General features: G+C 32.8%; 1 protein-coding gene and 1 long non-coding RNA gene across 4 annotated transcripts in view; both read left to right on the forward strand.

Annotated features, from left to right (window-relative positions):
* LOC123653619 (RNA-binding protein Musashi homolog Rbp6) overlaps window positions 1-22,579 on the forward strand; it is a 540,105-nt gene that overhangs the window by 25,284 nt on the left and 492,242 nt on the right. The window lies entirely within an intron of this gene.
* The window catches only part of LOC123653621, a 61,277-nt gene continuing 54,438 nt past the window's right edge, over window positions 15,741-22,579 (forward strand). The window contains exons 1-2 of the long non-coding RNA XR_006743130.1: window positions 15,741-15,753; window positions 18,607-18,609. This is a non-coding gene — a long non-coding RNA (uncharacterized LOC123653621). The remainder of the gene's footprint in view (window positions 15,754-18,606; window positions 18,610-22,579) is intronic.

Raw genomic sequence — 22,579 nt, forward strand, 5'->3', positions numbered from 1 at the left:
GTTTAGTAACTGTCGAAAACTGGTGACAACTGAATTACAGTGTCAACATTCGCTTCCTCGACCGGATAGCAACACTAAACTTGAATATTGTAGATGCTGTTTAGTCAGCGCAGACATAAGTCAGCTTCATTGCTGTTACTAAAACGAATTACTTAACTTTAGTCAATAAATTGAAGAAGGTTTCTCTCTTTACAGTTTCACCTGATTTTAAAATAAGTGGTAATAGGAAAGGCCTTATTTTTTCCATACGGAATTTTCATGATAACACTTTCAATACCAGTAACAATATTTAACAAAATTAAAAAGAAAGGCTTATCTTAAAAGTGTAATAAAAGTAAAGGGTTTACTGTTTCATTTGTTCCAAAGCGCTATTGTCAAAAGTTATCAGTTTGATTTGTATTTTTTTTTTTTTGGAAAACAACGACTAACCTGATATAAATCTCCGAGAGATATCCGACTACGAAAAGTAAACGTCTCCTTTTTGGGTTATGGTATTAGCGTGTATAATAAAATCCCACAAACGATTTTGAAATTATATTAGAGTAATTTAAAGTTTTTATTAAAAATAAATTAATACCTAAAGCTTATTATTCGGTGCAAGTTACAAAAATAATAAAGAAGTGTGGACTTAGTGACGCTGCCTTTCATGCAAGATATAACCAAATTTGCGAAAAGTTTATTTTTGGTTCTTCTCTGTAGAATCTGCATTCCGAATCGGTGGTAGCGTTACTTTAAAAAATAATTAAGAATTTTAAAATGACGATTGGAGGGTGTGGATGAATATAGTTATTTTTGATTTTGATTGGAGAATTAGACATAACAGAGCCATGTACTATTTAACGGTTAAACGTTCTTAAGTAATTCTTTACATTTGTAACAATTACGTTCTTCATTATATATTTTTTTACATTGAACTTATTTTCGTTTGTTGCCATTGTAAACCGTGTCCGTAACCGTTGTCCGTAAACTAATCACCTAAAGTAGAAAATTAAAATTGATCTTAGGGTTATTTAATTTAATTTTTGTCTTTACGAATGTTTGCGCAAGAACTCTAGGCGTAGCATAATTTGTTATGCGTCATACTTAATATCAATTCGTCTTCGTTATCTCGATTCAAGATGTAACTGAAAGTGACAGAGTTTGCTGAACAACTACACATTTATGGGTGAAATATTGCTCAAAATATTCTAATTTTTACTTAAAATTGCTACTTCCTTGCTATCAATAATTCTTATAGGCTTAAAACTTTATGTATCGTTTTTTTAATTTGTGTTTTGCGTATGATGTCTTAAAACATTTGACAAGTCAATTTAAAGAGATTAAATCGTATCGTGATTATTAACTTAAAATGCGGGTATGAATTTCATATTTAGATAATGAGTGACGTAAAATGTGAGAGTCACATTACAATTTCATCACAATGGAAACATTGGGTGTGTTGTAAAATACCTGGCCTAAAATATCTAGCGTCAAGACGACACAGTTCATCGTCTTCTTGATAATGTTTGAGCAGTAGATAAGATTTGTTGACTCAACTTCACTAAATCTGTGGGTAAAAATCAGGATGTGGTTGCGATAAAGAATTTTATCAACTTATATATTTTTTTTATTGATTTAAACTAGATAGTGTGTAAAAAGATTAAAATAAAATATAAAGAGATTACACATGAATTGTATGTGTATCAGAGTATCAGATAACACAGTTCCACTAACACCTTTGAACTTATAAAGCCGACCGATGGCGGTATAACCATCCAACTGCTTTCTTTGAAATATACAGGCCGAAGACGGGCAGCAGCGTCTTCGGTGCGACATAACCAGCCCTGCGGTCACCAACCCGCCTGCCCAGCGTGGTGATTACGGGCAACACACATGAGTTCGCGCCATTTTCGGCGCGATCTTGTGAAGCAGTAGTAGCTATGTCCAGCAGTGGACTGTGATAGGCTGAAATGATGATGATGATGATTTAATTAAATGCTATTTATATTTCAATTATATAACAAAAAAATAATATTATCCTTTATATAAATTCAAAAACTATCGAATTAAGAAGAACGAGCGTAGTTTGCGAAATTCCGAAGCGCTTTCTTGGCAATGCCAGGATGTTATACTTGCCTTATTATAAGACTCATAATAAGCGCAAAGTCTAAGAAAGAAATGGATGCAGGGGTCAGTGCAGCTGGCATGTGTTATTCAAATGTAGGGAGTATGAATAAATAAGATGCAGTATCAATGCCAGATAACGGCAGTAATTGCCCTATAAAGACGCGAAACGATGTCACAACGCTTAGAAACGCAATTACGCTCACGAACATGCCTTCGCGAACGTATTACTTGCTATAAATATTTTTTCCGCCTTTATTGCTGTCTCTAAGATGTTTGGGAAACTCGAGTCAGTTTTAAGCTTGGTCCCTTATTTTACGATATAATCAATTTATATTTATTTTTGCTATTTAAATAAAACAATATAAATTGTTAGTATAAGAAACTAGCTGTGCCGGCGCCTTCGTCCGCGTGGAATAGTGTATTTGGGTAGAATTTTTAATTAATTAGGCTAATTATTTTCGAAATAAGACACATACGTACAAATACTTTAATAAGCTATGTGCAGTGTTTCACTGCAAAAAGCTTATTAATTCGGGTAAGTACACTTAGGGATTTTTCCAAACCTACACCGTGCTGTACCACGCCGCGCTCCCCCCCGCCGGACGGCTGCACAGATCTCATTGTGTACGGCGAGGTGCTTGGCAAGTTTCTTACTAATTTTTTAAGTTCAGTTCCACATTTTGTAATTACTCCGTAAATGTTACATCAGAATAGCTCTAATATTACGTCTCTTGTCGCAAACTTATAAAACATTCGTATAAAACCTTATATATATTTCCATACGAACTTTCATCCTCTATTCCCTATTGTTATTTTACACCCTTGAGGGTAAAACTTTTACAAACTTTGAATGTCATGTTTATATATATCGAGTTGACATCCTAAAAAAAGTTTAAAGCTTCTAGCTCTAAGAATGACGATAGTTCCATACAACTTTTCATCCCCACCTTTTACGCCTTACGCCATTTTTTTTGCATTAAAAAGTAGCCTCCGTATGTCCTTTCACGGGCTCTAGAATATATGCGTACCAAATTTCATTTAAATCGGCTCAGTAGTTTTGGCGTGAAAGCGCGACATACAGACAGAGTTACTTTCCCATTTATAATATTGGTAAGGATTATTACAGCTTGTCACTCACAAATTTCCGTCATCATTGCTAAGCGTAGTTAAGTTATTCTAGCCTGAAATAGGCGTTCTGTTTTATACGCGACTATCGGATTGGATTGTTCATATCGAGTATTGAGACCGTTCGATTCTATAAACGGTATCTACTAACTTATAAAGTATTTTTATTCACGTTCCTACAATTCTGTAATGGTTGGTCGTGAGTCATCACGTTTCGAATAATCCGGAAGCAATTCTTGCAGCCAAATGGATGGCAAAATGGATTCGCAAAGGCGTTTTCAGAAAATAGGATATGATATCATAAACTGTCTCACTTCATATGGGTATAAGTTAAAAATTTGGCTGAGCAGTCCATAGCGGGTACAAATGGAAGTGCTCAGAGTAATATGGTCTACAATGTTCGTCGGATTTAGGGTATTTCGGAAGCTCTAAGAATAAATACGACGTGAGTTCGCGCTCTCTGGCTATTTTACAATGCTTCTTTGAGTTTTGTAACTTCAAACGTTATGATAATGTATTCTTAGCACGTGCGCTGTATAGATACATTCGAACTTTTGTGCAGAACTAATAAAATCTAGATCGAAAATGCGTTGTTTGTGAGACTAATTAAATTATTGCAAATAAATTACAGTCCTAATTTTAACATAACGTAAATTTATCAACTTTCAATAAGCTGATAAACTGTTATAACTTTAGGCTAAAAGTATTCCACTTTTGTTTATTTTTAATATTAGAAATATATAACTTTAGTATCTCAAAATCAGTTCGTGAATAGCGAGCGTTAATCTGGCAAACAGACTTGTCCCAAAGAGGAACTGTCAAGTTTATTCTCTGTCACGCTAGAAACCGAACCAAGGAATTCGAAGTAGAGCACATTGAAATTTAGCAACTGTCTGTCGAGCCGCATTACGGAGTTCGCTACCGTATTTATAAATATTCCGTCGGCGATTTGAGCACGTTGAGTTATAGGTCAGGATATTTAGAGCTTCAATTCAAAAATAAAGACAAACAAACCAATTTTTCATAAACTCGAAATAATGACTTGACATTCCAATGTCGGACACGAATTCTTTTGTGACTTGATACTATAAGTGCTTTTCTTTTACGTCTGTGCGAGTGACTAACGATAATTGAGTAATTGTTTGTTTTGAAAATGCTTCTTTTGTCCGGTTTTTATTATGATATAAAATTTTCATTCGCTTAATGAGATAAACCTTTTTATATAATAATTTTTTTTGTACAAATTAATATTTTACAAAATAAAATGCGATTGTAAATGTAGTTCTTCTGTTCATAGCGTCTTATTTTTATATATTGATATTGTCGAATTTTTTTCGATAAAGTTGTAAATGAGTTTTTACAGCAGTTTTTAGACTATATCAGCAATATTACAGCTGCTAGTTGCTTTTATTTTAATTCGTAGATAAGTGTATTGAATTCAAACATAGCTTTTGTAAGAAATGAAAGAACGTATACCTTCGGACACACTATTTTTAATTTTATTTAAAAATTATATTGATAATACAACTTATCGACAACTAACTAAAATACTCTAAAATGTAGGAAAATGTTTTGAAGCTGTAATATTTTTTGTTAGAAGTGGAAACGATTAATAATGTGAAGATACCAAAGTATTAAGAAAAGTCCACAGTAATGAAATGTATTTAAAATTAAAAATACCCATAAATTAATTAGTTTCTCTTTGTGTTCACAAATTATAAAGAACAAAACAAGACGTAGAATGTTAATTTTAAATGACGTTGAATGTTATTATGCAGTGCTGTGTATTTGTTGCTGTAGCGTCCTCTTTGAAAACTATTCAATAGAAATAATGCAAAGAAAAGATACGGTTTAAGCTGACATATGCGAGCATAAGCCGTCATTAAAATCAAATTTTGGCACAGATCCAGGCCTTAGGAGATATTGTTTGCCATCCTTGTAGAAAGGATGGTAATAATAATGAACTTTATTGTCAGACAAAGCACATAGATTGTTGGTTTATATCTTATAAATACAAATATGATGAGTGGATTGTATCACTTGGCAACAGTAAATCGCCTTATTTATTCCTAAATCGAATATTAAAAGAGAGACAATTTCGTCTTACTTCTAAATGTTCAATAGAAAGTTCTATATAGATTTTACTGTAATTCCTTATAATAAATTACGTTTCATACGAAAGAAATATTTCAATTGTACCGTCTTATGCTTTATCTAAATTGAAATGATATTAAGTATAATTTGAAAATTTATTTAGGTACGTGAACAGCTAAAAAGTAATTAATCATATATTTTGTCTTAGATTCGTCAACAAGATTAAGAGGAAAGGTTAAGAACGGTGAGCATTTACAGTATTTTTTATGGCCTAATTTATTATCATAAAATTTCTTATTGCTCTGATAAACGGATAATTGTTTACAGATTTATTTCATCCAATAGAATATTATTTACAAATTTATGTTTGTCTATATTGAGTATAAAACATTTATACACGAATACGTTATCTATACATATAATAAAACGGTAGGAAAGTCAAGACTGTACATTGAATATTTTTTTAAAGGAATACTTGGGTTGTGATCTACAATCGATACCGAAGCCAAAAATATAGTTTTTAGAATTTTTGTCTGTATGTATGTCCGCGATAAACTCAAAAAGTACTGCATGGATTTACTTCAAATTTGGCACGAATATTATTAAGAAGTCGGGTCAATATATAGGCTACGTATTTTCACGCTATCACCTACGGGAAACGAACAGTGAACCTTTATTTCTTCAACGCATTCTGTAACAACGTGTAATCTAACGACGCATATTTGAATGTTGTTGTTATTATGTTAATAACCAGGCTATAAGCTAGATTCACACTATAAATAAAGACATTCTGTAGTATATTTAGTATCAGCATGCACCCGTGCAAAGCAGGGGTGGGTCGCTAGTAATATAATAAGATAATATAAATATAATAAGAGTGTTTTGCATTTCAATTTATGCCATTATTTTTCACATTATTAGCTGTACGTTTCTTGTACTAATATTTTGTGTTCTAAATCTTCAACTTAAATTCATATTCAAATAATGAATCTAGTTTCCTTGTTACTATCCTTATATATTTAAATCGTTAACGAAATTTTACATGAATGCTTCCAGACTTGTTAAGAAATTAAAAGTAAAACAAAACCTTTCACTTATGAATAACAAGAAGAAATTTTAGTTATAGGTTAATAAACATCAGACCTATGTTGGCCAAACATCTGTCGCTTGTAAAACATAGAAATAATGTAAAATTTAAAATAGGATACCATATATTAAACGAAGTTTTATAGCTCTACAAAACGAAAGACATAACAATTGAAATTAATTTTGATTGTAATATTAAATATAAATAGGAACGTATAGTAGTATACTATAGTATTAAATATAGTTTTGGTCTGAACAATTCTAAAGTCTCCGATTCGTTGTTACAAACGGACAAAAAATAAAAAAATACTTATAAATGATTGATGTTCAGTTTCATTCATACTCGTCCAATCTGGCAATCGAGGATTATAAGTGTGAAGCGACAAGCGCACTATTATTTTCAATTCTTTGGAATACGACACTCGGAGACAAGTTACAGAGTTAGTGAAGGTACGACGTTTTGTAGTTAAAGTAGCGACATAGTTAAAATAATTGCTATTGAGTTACTTTAGTCTAACTATATTTTCTTTTAACCATACTTTTTTCTAATACTTATGACGTTTATTCAAGTGTTTATTTAAAAGTGTGTCTAGGAACAAGTTTTATTTGATATTTTCGCGCAGGTTATTGAGTTAGACGGCTTGCGCAGGAGGCTGGGACGCAATCTCCGGTGGCTGCGATTCTCCCTAGTTTTGACACCCTGCGGGCGCGTTCAACCCTGCTCGTACCTCGTGCCGACCCAAGCTATCGCACATTCAATTCTTGTACCTGTGACAACTAAATCGATGTTTTATAGAGTTACTGAAATCATTTTGAACAATGAAATAAAATTCCTCATATAAAGAACTATTCGCGTGTACTTAAAATCATGTTCTGCTAAAAAAATCTTAGTGATCTAAATGAATCATACATAATTGTCACTATTTTTAAAATACTTTACGTAAAAGGGATTGCAATAAAATATAGTGCTACTAAGACATCAAATTCATCATTCTTAGAAAACATAAGAAAGAGGGAAGATAATTAGTATTTTGTAAAAAATCAGCGTAGAATATAATAAAATGTCTGTCATTTTAAATGAATTTATAATAATAATAAATAAATAAATGTAATTTTTGTCTTAAAGGAAATTCGGAGAATATTTTCTGATCACAGCAAGGATCTAGTTTCCGCTGTAGCACGATAAGCGAGTTACTGTCAGAGGACTGCGAGGGGGAAAGTGGGGCGGGATGGGGGACAACTCACCCGTGTAATTAATAAACGAAGCGAAGAGAAATTCGAATGGATTCAATGATTTGCGAAAGTGTTTTGAGACAAGATACATAAGATGCGAGTAACTCAGTGTGTCGTTAGCAGCACGTTGTTTACTCGTTATATTTAATCTGATTTACACACTTATTACTGTGAGTGAGAACGTGTCAAATGTCGGCGACCGCCCTGCTGCGGCTGCAATAGAATGTAATGTAGACCGTTGAAATCGACCGGACCTGTTTGCTTGTCTGTCTTTTTTTCGCAGCAAATGGAACTTTATTATCTCTTCATAGGAGTGACAAACGTTTGCTATCGACGTTTCTAGACATCCTTCAGTAAGCACTAAGCAACAGTTCATTTGTTTCCGTTAGTATTTCGCTTCTACTTCACGAGTTCTCCAAAGTATCAGATGTTAGATTCTCGGTGATTAGAGAGGCACGACTTTAGCGTCAACCGTTCGGATGGGTGACCGACTAAGCAAACATCGTCTTAGGTAAATTTTACAGAAACCTCGCTATCTTTTTTACAAATATTAAATATTCGAGTCAACTTTGTACTTTATAAAGCGCTAAACATTTTGTCACGTCGCAACTTTTTAGTGAAAGTATTATTATTAGTCATTATACGTCATGTTAATGTAAAAAATAAATAATTAAAAATAGTTATATAGTCTTCTTTTTAACAACTAGACGAGTATTAAACGCAATATTTTATTAAACGTTATTTTGTAAGTAAAACAAATTTTTCTATTTTTAATTACTAGCAAAAAAATGTCGACAATCGACATGTGTTTTGGCAAAACTATACAAAAATAATTTAACTTAAAGAAATGACATGTGATGTTTACATACACGTGACTTCTAATAATAATTTAAATTGAAGAACCGCTGAGTTCGTTAAGCGTTTTCTAATAAGTAGTGGTTTAACGATATGACAGCATCATGAGCAAACCTGCCTATGTCGGAAGGAAACATGTTTATCCGCTTAGCTGCTATGACACAGATTATATAATCCTGTTCTTTAACAGGAGAGTAGATTTTATCCGAGAGTAAGACAAGTACAGAAAATTCCCTTAATCAGCTTAAAATAAAATGCAGAACATTAAATTGCGTTCTCTGTTAATATTTTATGTTAATAATGCCAGGAAAAGAAAATTGGTTGAATCTGCAAAAAAAACTTCTAATTGCATAGAATTATGCTCACAATAAAAATAAATAATAACTTATGATTAAAAATTAAAATCTAAACGTAGTATGAGCATATTATTTATATTTTTATTTGACTAGCCCGTTGGCGCAGTTTGTTGTGACCCTGCTTTCTGCTCCGAGGGTTGTGGGTTCGATTCCCATTATATATATATATGAAATAAATATACTAGTTTTGTCTTTGTTGATGTAAAATAAATGTCAGCGGGAATCATTGAAAAACAAAATAGGAAGGAGAGCAAGGACATTTGCAAGTTGTTATAAAACAAAAAATATTATAATTAAAATTAAAGCACTCATTGATAATATTTATGTAACCATTGCGGTTCGGTTTTTCTCTGAAAATACAAAAACCATTACAACAGTTTGAAGAGATCTTACCAGGGGATTAGGTTCCATTCCCAGCCGAGATAATAACTGTAAAGCTTATGTATTTTCGAGTGTTTGTTCAGGACTCTGGCTCGTTATTTCGGTTTCAAATAGACAATCCTGGCAAAACAATGTGTTTGTATGGAATACCATGTTTTCGTGGTTGTTTAATGTTTACGTTGCTTCCAAAATCTGATTTATCAGTTTTTTATTGACACAATTTAAATAGAAAATTCATGTGCTTAATGCGACAAGGGTGATTGAAAATTTTCTTTATCATCATGAATTAAATAAAGGGTTTGTTTATGACGACAATTTTGATTGATTTTATATTTGTAAATGTTATAAAAAAATATTATTACTCTATATTTAATAATTCAAAATCAAAATAGCTTTATACAAATAGGCTTCAAAACACCTTTGAATGACGATCTTACAAATTAAAATTTGAATTATTGTTAAAAGTGTAACTATCACCGATTCAAAATGTAGATTCTGCAGAGATAACCAACAAGAAACTCCGCAACTACCCTTAAAAAAAACTATGTCTTAATCCAAATTTGGTAATATCTTGCGTGAAATACAGCGTCACGAAATCCAAACATCTTTGTCATTTATGTAATCCTGCGCCGAATAACAAGCTATTAATTTCTTTTTAATAGAAACATAAAATTTATTCTTAGACAACTGCAAAATCGTTCGTGGACTTTTATTATACAAGCGAATACCCTACGATATACGTTTACTTTGCGCAATCGGAAAGTTGGAGTTACAATTTTATTATTCCTTCTCGTGTTTATACTGTGATTATTACTATTTATGTCAAAACAATCGATATTCTTGTGAATATACACAATATTGTTAGTAATATATCGTGACGCAATTATTATTATGTCTACCTTATGAGAAACATTCCGCAGGGTGACTCGAGCTCCAAGATCCTATGATATATTTTTAAAATTCAGTTACTGTACAAGTAACCCACTGTTAAGAGGTTTTCATTTAAAGAATAATATGAATAATGTACTTATCTATTTCAAATTCAAACATGTTTTTATCACCAAATATCTGTCACTTGAAGATTAAAGACTAGTAAAATTTGTAAAGGTTTATTTGTGGATAAATCATTGTTATGGAAATATAAGGAAATAATTTATTATTATTTCTATAAGAAACAAAGTACATTATTCAAGTTAATTTTAAATACAGTCGCAATTTATTTTCCATTGCAATTTCTTTGTTATTTTAGAACGCTAATATTTTATGATTCAGATATCAGCTGAGAAAATCAGTCAAGTCAAATTTAGAATTATCAGAATAGATTAGATTTTTTTTATTATTAATAAAGGTAAGAATATATTAAAGCGAAACGGTAACCATAAGTGTCAACGAATAAAATACGCATCGAAAACAAACATGCTTCTAATTTAGTGATAAGACGATACGATCGCCCTCATACTGACTTGTTATGATCAGAATATTCTTGGTTGATAATTTGTAACAATTGGTTAGGTAAATATGTCACCCGCATGTGTTCCAAGTAAGTATTTCAATTTTAGTTTTCGGAGAAAGGTTTAGATTCTAAATCTATTACACTTAATGCATATTTAATATACACGTTACTAAGTATAATATGACAAATTATGTTTTCAAATAATGTAATTTATATGCATAATGTATACAACGTATTTTAAAACTGGTTTCCTTCAATTTAACTGCGATATCAGAATCGATATAATAACCTAGATATGCATCTTACTTGCACTAACGCTTTAGTAAAAATAATTAAATTAGTTATACCAATTATAAACAATAAAACTACCGTTGTGTGTACGTTAGTGTCGTGTCAATGATCGAGTCAACTGAGTTTTACAGTTAAGTCGGTTATTTATAGCAAATTTTTCCATGTATTCACAACATTTTTTTTCCAATTTTGTCGATTTTAAAGATAAGTAGTTATGTTCTGTACTTATTACTGCTTCATTTTTTTCACGTATAATTTCGGCAATTGTTTGCGGCCATGTATTTCTATATAGTCCTCAACGGAAGGACGGCAGTTTAATAACACGTTGTATATCTATCGAAAGACAAAGATAATTTTAAATTAAAACTGGTGTAAATAATTACTTACAGAAAATATTTTAAAAAGTTATTACAAGCTGAAATCATTTTTGTATTTTGAAGACACTTGAGATTAAATCTGTTTAACTCTAAAACCGTAGAAAAACGCAATTTATCGATAATATTACCTATTAACTTATAAAAGTGTGTAATAAGTAGAAAACATTGTAGTCCCTACTTAAAGATTCTTTTTGCATGAGATAATAAATCGGTACAAGTTGACAGTGATTTTGCAAGAAAACGAACGACAAGGCTTTTTAATCGTTGTTTATTATATTCTCACGCTTGCGGCTATTTGTTGCGGTCGTCCCAGAATCCTATCTTGCGGGCAAATCGATTTTATTATTGAGTTTAAGGTTTATCGTTATGATGTGCGAACTACAAGCGCTTATTTTATGACGTTCCAACGATGCTGCAATATGCAAATTCAATGCATCTCCTTGTACTTCTAAAATAAAATTACTTCGCATCTCAATAAAGTTTTAAATCATAATTCTCATTGAATATTAAAATTAAAATATTGTTTACCTTAAACGCAATAGACGATTGGAATATGGTAGTCTATCACTCCAATCCGTCTTACACTGACATACACGTAAATCGCTTTTCCACAGATTTTCTGACTCCAGCTCCACTGAAGATGTTTGCATAAGCTAAGGTCTTCTGAACAATCGATCACTGTCATAGAAATGTACTCGCTTGTATTATCATCAAGGAACGTTGACCTCTTTAGTTAGTTCTCTATATTTCGTAGCTCGGCTCACAAGAACGCCACCAAACCTCATACAATGTGATAACGTCACACATGCGTAATTCCTAGCGACCCGTTATCTAGTTTGTTTTGTAGTTGTAATGATAACATAATCCCTCTTTGGTAACAAGTTGTTTTACGTCGTATTAGAACTACTTTTTATTAATATAAAAAAAACTTTTCCTAATTTTACATACTTTATAAGTGTTATAGTATTTAAATGTTCATTTTATTGAATATTTTAGTATAAGAAATTACGGCATAGGGATATATATCGTATAAAAATGACGTCGTATTATTAAAGTTGTCCCATTTATATTCATGAAATTTTGACTTCATATAAAACAGCAGAAATTCCAATCGCAGTAAAAATATTATTGTATTTACTCGCAATAAACACATACTTAACAAACACATCGTTCGATGTTCCCCAATATTACGCACGTGTGTATGTGCCTGACGAAATGTAATTTCAACAAAAACACTTTCTAGGAAACATAATTAAAGTTTTTCTATGCCATTTATAAAGACTCTCCTTTACACAAGCGCTTGAAATATATTTAAGCCTTAAAGCAATTCTGTGTCGTCTTGTCGCATTGCACTTAGGTACTGAATATGGTAATGAGGTGATAAATGACAAGTTAACAGGCAGCTACCGAGTTATCTGTGCGATGTGAGATCTGAAACTACTCCGCTAAGATGTCGTATGTAATCTTTAGTAAAGTAATGTCACTACGATATATTTCTTTACATTTTTTTCTATAATGCTGTTTAGTTATAGTTGGTTGATAAACTGACATGCTTATTTTTACTCATCTATAGTTTAAATATTGCTAAATAATTCGAAATAATATTATAAATCGTTGAAAGGAAATAGGCCTAGATCTAATATAAATTATCTTTAAAAATACATACAAAAAAGGCAAATTGTGCTCCGAAACTGTATAAACCCCAGTTTTAAGGAAATATAGATTGTGTGAATTTCATATATTTATTTTAATTACTTGATTTAAAGAGATTATATCAGTATTTCTGACTGTCAACAATTAAGCTTAGAGTCGTCAGTTGGGAATTCGCTAACTGTAAATATCGGTTTAAACTGTTATGTATGTGCCTACGTCAATTTATTAAACAAATAGCTGTGCTCCGCCGTTTCGTCCGCGTTAATTTGAGAAAAAGGTACTAAAATATTATATAGCCTTATACCCTTACTCGGAAAGAGGACTATGTAGTGTTCTTGAGATTTGCGCGTTTAAACAAACAGACGCTTCAGCTTTATTGGTAATTGGTAACGGTTTGGATGTCGGTTCTCGTGGGTCTCCCCATCATGTCTCGGAGAGCACATTACCGGGACCGATAAGGTCCCGGTTGTTATCATATATGCGTGAAGCCGATCATTACTCATAGTAGGGAATATATCCACCAACCCGCAGCGTAGTTGATTATGCTCCGATTCTTCGTCTACGTGAGAAAAGAAGCGGTAAAATGTTATAGGTTGAATCATTAAACGTAAGGTGATGAAAGTTTTTTTACTGTAGGAAATAACAGTGCTTATTATTTAGCTGAGGTAGGGTACTGCAGGGAATTTCCTGTTCAGGTGGCGAACGTTAGCGCGACCCCATCTCGCTCCACGCGGGTGGATGACTGCTCACACGTGGTGGTTTTTGGTCAGTAAAAGTCTGACATAACTTTTCTGGTGCCTGGCGCTGGAGGGGTGACCAGTGATGAGGATTTTCCCCACATAAAAAGAAAAGAAAAGGGCACAGCAGGAAATATCCTGCTCAAAATATGGAGCAGCCCGATTGGGGTAGTACCTTAACCTTACAGAAGAACTTCACTGACTTCAATCTATCGCAGTTCACCGCTGGACATAGGCCTCCCCAAGTTCGTGCCAAAAATGGCGTGAACTCATGTGTTTTGCCCATAGTCACCACGCTGGGCAGGCGAGTTGGTAACCTTAGGGCGGCGTCGCACCGAAGACGCTGCTGCCCGTCTTCGGCCTGTGTATTTGGAAGCCAGCAGTTGGATTACCCCGCTATCGGTCGACTTTAACAGTTCCAATTAAGGTGGTAGTATGTTATCCCTTAGTCGCTTCTTTCGACACCCACGGGAAGAGAGGAGGTGGCTATATTTTTTATAATATAAATAATAATGTTTTCAAGCGGTAGTATGTTCCTGTTGGTGAGTAAGGTAACCAGCTCCTGGGGGGAATTGGGAATAGGGTCGGCAACGTGCTTGCGATACTTCTAGTGTTGCAAACGTCTATAAGCTACGGTAATCGTTTATTATCAGGTGAGCCGTATGCTTGTTTGCCGATCTAGTTATATAAAAAAATGCTAGAAACAACAAAAACACACAAAAACAATTAATAACTAGCCAGGTATGTATTAAGTTTACCTTTTGAAAACATTCATAGAGTTTTAATCTAATCTAACATATATGAAATTCTTACGGTAGTGAAATGCGTTTATTAAAAGCGGAGTAAAGATAAATAAAACGAACATTTATCTACCCTATTGTAGATACAAAAAATACAGAATTGTTTAAATCTTAGATAAAAGCTATAAATAAACTTAAGAACAAAATCTGTGCTATATCTGTGGTATCTCTTTTATAGATAAACATTTTGTGTTCTTAATAAAAAATATGTAAGTATTGGCATTATAGTCAAAAAAAGGTCCAATTGCCCTCATCCCACGTATGTAGTATCCTTTTTAACCGATTGCCAAAAAGGAGGAGGTTTTCAATTCAATCGAATTGTATTTTTTATGTATTTCACTTCAGAAGTTTTGAATGGGTGGACCGATTTCGATTAAAAAAAAATATCGAAAGATAGTGCGTGTTATTTGGTCCCATTTAAATTTATTTGAAATCTAACAACTACTTTTCGAGTTATATTTAATAATGCGTTTTTATTTGACTATTTTTTCATCGAACTACGTTGTATTATACTGCATAGCTTTTTACTAGATGTACCTATTTGGATGATTTTTAATTTAATCGAAAGCTGGTGTTTATTATGTGGTAAAATTTAAATTTCATCGAGATCTGATTACAACTTTTTAAGTAATCTTTGATAACGCGTATTACTTGACTATTTTTTCGTCGACCTACGTCTACCTACTACTTGTCGATGTAATGGAAGTCGGTTTTTTTCGTTTGCGAGAAACACAATTATTTGAGACTTGGTTGAAGGAATCTTAATCTGTCGCTTCATTTGTATAGAAAAATGTGTTCAACTGAAATATATTCTTTCTAATATTGAAGATTTTTTCCCTTACATTGAGTTTTGTAACCACACGTGGTAATGGTGTTCATTCAATTTATTTGTGTGAAATGTGAAAGTGGTCAAGTCCTATTAGTGTTCACCCTTAAATCGTTTTTGTCCACCCCTGAATATACTGTTTATTTATTTTGGTTAGTAGATTTGTGCTTTAAAATGTTTTAAATTTTTAATCAAAGTGGTCACATGAGTGTTTCCAAAACTTTTATTATGGAGGTCTAAATGTACCTTTTCTACATCCGATGAATAATTTACGTAAGCGTTCATTTTTTACATTTTTCGTTATCATTAAAATCCTTAGTTTCGTCCTGCAAGTGCAAACCAAACGATGTACATCTTTCCTCTCTTCTTCCTCCGGAAGTGTAAAGAATTTTTTTATGACGAAGTAGATTCTACTAATTCTGGTTCATGTTTTCTGGAAAGTCAAAGAAATTAAGTCCCGGAAGTTTTGCACAACAAAATCAACAGTATTGTTAATGATGGAATGAAGAATATCTGTCATAGTTAAATTTCCGCGAAATTCTCGTTTAGGCAAGCAGCCAATGACTTTTTGCAGAATTATATTTTAGTAAGCTTATCCCAATACAAAACTATAGTAATTACACCGATAGACATCATTAAAATGCGTAAGTAAAAGTAACACTAAGAGGTTTGATGAGCATTCTTTTGTACTTAAAAAAAAAAATAGCGCTGTCTATCGTGGGATCATACTCATCTAAAGTATTTGTAATAAAAACGTATTATACATACATAAAAATAAATCTACATAATTATTGGACTGTTCTGGACACTCAATAAAAAAATAGTGCTTCAGATTTTTATACGACGGACGAAATTCACAAAATTGGTATCTCTTATGACAGAAAAGTAGGTACCACGTGATGCAAAAACTTGAATGTGGATGGACATGTGTTAGGTATAACAAGTAAATCTAATTTTAGTTAGTAGTATCTTTTTCAATACAATTTATTCTATTTCAACAATTTGATACTCTCCAGTTACTATAGAAATTCTAACATCAGAATACTCATAAAGGATCTTTTCCGTTCCGACTAAAGCTAGCTTTAATAAATTTATAAAAAAAATATGTCCTCGTCATAACTAGTTTAGGCGATAAATAAATTAAGTAATGTCGGAGTCAGTCATTAATACGAAACGAAAAAGGAAAGTTTGGCGCGCGTTCTAAGGATGGCGGCACTGTCAGGCTATTCCTTTGGGTTGAAAAAACGTTCTCTTCGACATGTATAACAATAATTGTCACAATTTTACCAAGTAACAAATGTTGATTTATAATGAACGGAACCAAGATGAGTAGTTTCATGAAACCGGTCTAAAATGTACATCCTCTTCTTTTGTCATGTTAACTGGGTACTATAAAACAATATGTTATCTTAGGACAAAATATGTTATTGTACAAGACTGAAGTGAGAGTTCAGTTCAGTAGCTTTAGTTTAACATGTATAAGTAGTTGATACAAGCGGCATTAAACTAAACCATGTCGATTTTAAAGATAAGTAGTTATGTTCTGTACTTATTACTGCTTCATTTTTTTCACGTATAATTTCGGCAATTGTTTGCGGCCATGTATTTCTATATAGTCCTCAACGGAAGGACGGCAGTTTAATAACACGTTGTATATCTATCGAAAGACAAAGATAATTTTAAATTAAAACTGGTGTAAATAATTACTTACAGAAAATATTTTAAAAAGTTATTACAAGCTGAAATCATTTTTGTATTTTGAAGACACTTGAGATTAAATCTGTTTAACTCTAAAACCGTAGAAAAACGCAATTTATCGATAATATTACCTATTAACTTATAAAAGTGTGTAATAAGTAGAAAACATTGTAGTCCCTACTTAAAGATTCTTTTTGCATGAGATAATAAATCGGTACAAGTTGACAGTGATTTTGCAAGAAAACGAACGACAAGGCTTTTTAATCGTTGTTTATTATATTCTCACGCTTGCGGCTATTTGTTGCGGTCGTCCCAGAATCCTATCTTGCGGGCAAATCGATTTTATTATTGAGTTTAAGGTTTATCGTTATGATGTGCGAACTACAAGCGCTTATTTTATGACGTTCCAACGATGCTGCAATATGCAAATTCAATGCATCTCCTTGTACTTCTAAAATAAAATTACTTCGCATCTCAATAAAGTTTTAAATCATAATTCTCATTGAATATTAAAATTAAAATATTGTTTACCTTAAACGCAATAGACGATTGGAATATGGTAGTCTATCACTCCAATCCGTCTTACACTGACATACACGTAAATCGCTTTTCCACAGATTTTCTGACTCCAGCTCCACTGAAGATGTTTGCATAAGCTAAGGTCTTCTGAACAATCGATCACTGTCATAGAAATGTACTCGCTTGTATTATCATCAAGGAACGTTGACCTCTTTAGTTAGTTCTCTATATTTCGTAGCTCGGCTCACAAGAACGCCACCAAACCTCATACAATGTGATAACGTCACACATGCGTAATTCCTAGCGACCCGTTATCTAGTTTGTTTTGTAGTTGTAATGATAACATAATCCCTCTTTGGTAACAAGTTGTTTTACGTCGTATTAGAACTACTTTTTATTAATATAAAAAAAACTTTTCCTAATTTTACATACTTTATAAGTGTTATAGTATTTAAATGTTCATTTTATTGAATATTTTAGTATAAGAAATTACGGCATAGGGATATATATCGTATAAAAATGACGTCGTATTATTAAAGTTGTCCCATTTATATTCATGAAATTTTGACTTCATATAAAACAGCAGAAATTCCAATCGCAGTAAAAATATTATTGTATTTACTCGCAATAAACACATACTTAACAAACACATCGTTCGATGTTCCCCAATATTACGCACGTGTGTATGTGCCTGACGAAATGTAATTTCAACAAAAACACTTTCTAGGAAACATAATTAAAGTTTTTCTATGCCATTTATAAAGACTCTCCTTTACACAAGCGCTTGAAATATATTTAAGCCTTAAAGCAATTCTGTGTCGTCTTGTCGCATTGCACTTAGGTACTGAATATGGTAATGAGGTGATAAATGACAAGTTAACAGGCAGCTACCGAGTTATCTGTGCGATGTGAGATCTGAAACTACTCCGCTAAGATGTCGTATGTAATCTTTAGTAAAGTAATGTCACTACGATATATTTCTTTACATTTTTTTCTATAATGCTGTTTAGTTATAGTTGGTTGATAAACTGACATGCTTATTTTTACTCATCTATAGTTTAAATATTGCTAAATAATTCGAAATAATATTATAAATCGTTGAAAGGAAATAGGCCTAGATCTAATATAAATTATCTTTAAAAATACATACAAAAAAGGCAAATTGTGCTCCGAAACTGTATAAACCCCAGTTTTAAGGAAATATAGATTGTGTGAATTTCATATATTTATTTTAATTACTTGATTTAAAGAGATTATATCAGTATTTCTGACTGTCAACAATTAAGCTTAGAGTCGTCAGTTGGGAATTCGCTAACTGTAAATATCGGTTTAAACTGTTATGTATGTGCCTACGTCAATTTATTAAACAAATAGCTGTGCTCCGCCGTTTCGTCCGCGTTAATTTGAGAAAAAGGTACTAAAATATTATATAGCCTTATACCCTTACTCGGAAAGAGGACTATGTAGTGTTCTTGAGATTTGCGCGTTTAAACAAACAGACGCTTCAGCTTTATTGGTAATTGGTAACGGTTTGGATGTCGGTTCTCGTGGGTCTCCCCATCATGTCTCGGAGAGCACATTACCGGGACCGATAAGGTCCCGGTTGTTATCATATATGCGTGAAGCCGATCATTACTCATAGTAGGGAATATATCCACCAACCCGCAGCGTAGTTGATTATGCTCCGATTCTTCGTCTACGTGAGAAAAGAAGCGGTAAAATGTTATAGGTTGAATCATTAAACGTAAGGTGATGAAAGTTTTTTTACTGTAGGAAATAACAGTGCTTATTATTTAGCTGAGGTAGGGTACTGCAGGGAATTTCCTGTTCAGGTGGCGAACGTTAGCGCGACCCCATCTCGCTCCACGCTGGTGGATGACTGCTCACACGTGGTGGTTTTTGGTCAGTAAAAGTCTGACATAACTTTTCTGGTGCCTGGCGCTGGAGGGGTGACCAGTGATGAGGATTTTCCCCACATAAAAAGAAAAGAAAAGGGCACAGCAGGAAATATCCTGCTCAAAATATGGAGCAGCCCGATTGGGGTAGTACCTTAACCTTACAGAAGAACTTCACTGACTTCAATCTATCGCAGTTCACCGCTGGACATAGGCCTCCCCAAGTTCGTGCCAAAAATGGCGTGAACTCATGTGTTTTGCCCATAGTCACCACGCTGGGCAGGCGAGTTGGTAACCTTAGGGCGGCGTCGCACCGAAGACGCTGCTGCCCGTCTTCGGCCTGTGTATTTGGAAGCCAGCAGTTGGATTACCCCGCTATCGGTCGACTTTAACAGTTCCAATTAAGGTGGTAGTATGTTATCCCTTAGTCGCTTCTTTCGACACCCACGGGAAGAGACGAGGTGGCTATATTTTTTATAATATAAATAATAATGTTTTCAAGCGGTAGTATGTTCCTGTTGGTGAGTAAGGTAACCAGATCCTGGGGGGAATTGGGAATAGGGTCGGCAACGTGCTTGCGATACTTCTGGTGTTGCAAACGTCTATAAGCTACGGTAATCGTTTATTATCAGGTGAGCCGTATGCTTGTTTGCCGATCTAGTTATATAAAAAAATGCTAGAAACAACAAAAACACACAAAAACAATTAATAACTAGCCAGGTATGTATTAAGTTTACCTTTTGAAAACATTCATAGAGTTTTAATCTAATCTAACATATATGAAATTCTTACGGTAGTGAAATGCGTTTATTAAAAGCGGAGTAAAGATAAATAAAACGAACATTTATCTACCCTATTGTAGATACAAAAAATACAGAATTGTTTAAATCTTAGATAAAAGCTATAAATAAACTTAAGAACAAAATCTGTGCTATATCTGTGGTATCTCTTTTATAGATAAACATTTTGTGTTCTTAATAAAAAATATGTAAGTATTGGCATTATAGTCAAAAAAAGGTCCAATTGCCCTCATCCCACGTATGTAGTATCCTTTTTAACCGATTGCCAAAAAGGAGGAGGTTTTCAATTCAATCGAATTGTATTTTTTATGTATTTCACTTCAGAAGTTTTGAATGGGTGGACCGATTTCGATTAAAAAAAAATATCGAAAGATAGTGCGTGTTATTTGGTCCCATTTAAATTTATTTGAAATCTAACAACTACTTTTCGAGTTATATTTAATAATGCGTTTTTATTTGACTATTTTTTCATCGAACTACGTTGTATTATACTGCATAGCTTTTTACTAGATGTACCTATTTGGATGATTTTTAATTTAATCGAAAGCTGGTGTTTATTATGTGCTAAAATTTAAATTTCATCGAGATCTGATTACAACTTTTTAAGTAATCTTTGATAACGCGTATTACTTGACTATTTTTTCGTCGACCTACGTCTACCTACTACTTGTCGATGTAATGGAAGTCGGTTTTTTTCGTTTGCGAGAAACACAATTATTTGAGACTTGGTTGAAGGAATCTTAATCTGTCGCTTCATTTGTATAGAAAAATGTGTTCAACTGAAATATATTCTTTCTAATATTGAAGATTTTTTCCCTTACATTGAGTTTTGTAACCACACGTGGTAATGGTGTTCATTCAATTTATTTGTGTGAAATGTGAAAGTGGTCAAGTCCTATTAGTGTTCACCCTTAAATCGTTTTTGTCCACCCCTGAATATACTGTTTATTTATTTTGGTTAGTAGATTTGTGCTTTAAAATGTTTTAAATTTTTAATCAAAGTGGTCACATGAGTGTTTCCAAAACTTTTATTATGGAGGTCTAAATGTACCTTTTCTACATCCGATGAATAATTTACGTAAGCGTTCATTTTTTACATTTTTCGTTATCATTAAAATCCTTAGTTTCGTCCTGCAAGTGCAAACCAAACGATGTACATCTTTCCTCTCTTCTTCCTCCGGAAGTGTAAAGAATTTTTTTATGACGAAGTAGATTCTACTAATTCTGGTTCATGTTTTCTGGAAAGTCAAAGAAATTAAGTCCCGGAAGTTTTGCACAACAAAATCAACAGTATTGTTAATGATGGAATGAAGAATATCTGTCATAGTTAAATTTCCGCGAAATTCTCGTTTAGGCAAGCAGCCAATGACTTTTTGCAGAATTATATTTTAGTAAGCTTATCCCAATACAAAACTATAGTAATTACACCGATAGACATCATTAAAATGCGTAAGTAAAAGTAACACTAAGAGGTTTGATGAGCATTCTTTTGTACTTAAAAAAAAAATAGCGCTGTCTATCGTGGGATCATACTCATCTAAAGTATTTGTAATAAAAACGTATTATACATACATAAAAATAAATCTACATAATTATTGGACTGTTCTGGACACTCAATAAAAAAATAGTGCTTCAGATTTTTATACGACGGACGAAATTCACAAAATTGGTATCTCTTATGACAGAAAAGTAGGTACCACGTGATGCAAAAACTTGAATGTGGATGGACATGTGTTAGGTATAACAAGTAAATCTAATTTTAGTTAGTAGTATCTTTTTCAATACAATTTATTCTATTTCAACAATTTGATACTCTCCAGTTACTATAGAAATTCTAACATCAGAATACTCATAAAGGATCTTTTCCGTTCCGACTAAAGCTAGCTTTAATAAATTTATAAAAAAAATATGTCCTCGTCATAACTAGTTTAGGCGATAAATAAATTAAGTAATGTCGGAGTCAGTCATTAATACGAAACGAAAAAGGAAAGTTTGGCGCGCGTTCTAAGGATGGCGGCACTGTCAGGCTATTCCTTTGGGTTGAAAAAAACGTTCTCTTCGACATGTATAACAATAATTGTCACAATTTTACCAAGTAACAAATGTTGATTTATAATGAACGGAACCAAGATGAGTAGTTTCATGAAACCGGTCTAAAATGTACATCCTCTTCTTTTGTCATGTTAACTGGGTACTATAAAACAATATGTTATCTTAGGACAAAATATGTTATTGTACAAGACTGAAGTGAGAGTTCAGTTCAGTAGCTTTAGTTTAACATGTATAAGTAGTTG

The sequence above is a fragment of the Melitaea cinxia genome, chromosome 5, assembly GCF_905220565.1.
Source record: "Melitaea cinxia chromosome 5, ilMelCinx1.1, whole genome shotgun sequence".
Classification (NCBI taxonomy): Eukaryota; Metazoa; Arthropoda; class Insecta; order Lepidoptera; family Nymphalidae; genus Melitaea; species Melitaea cinxia.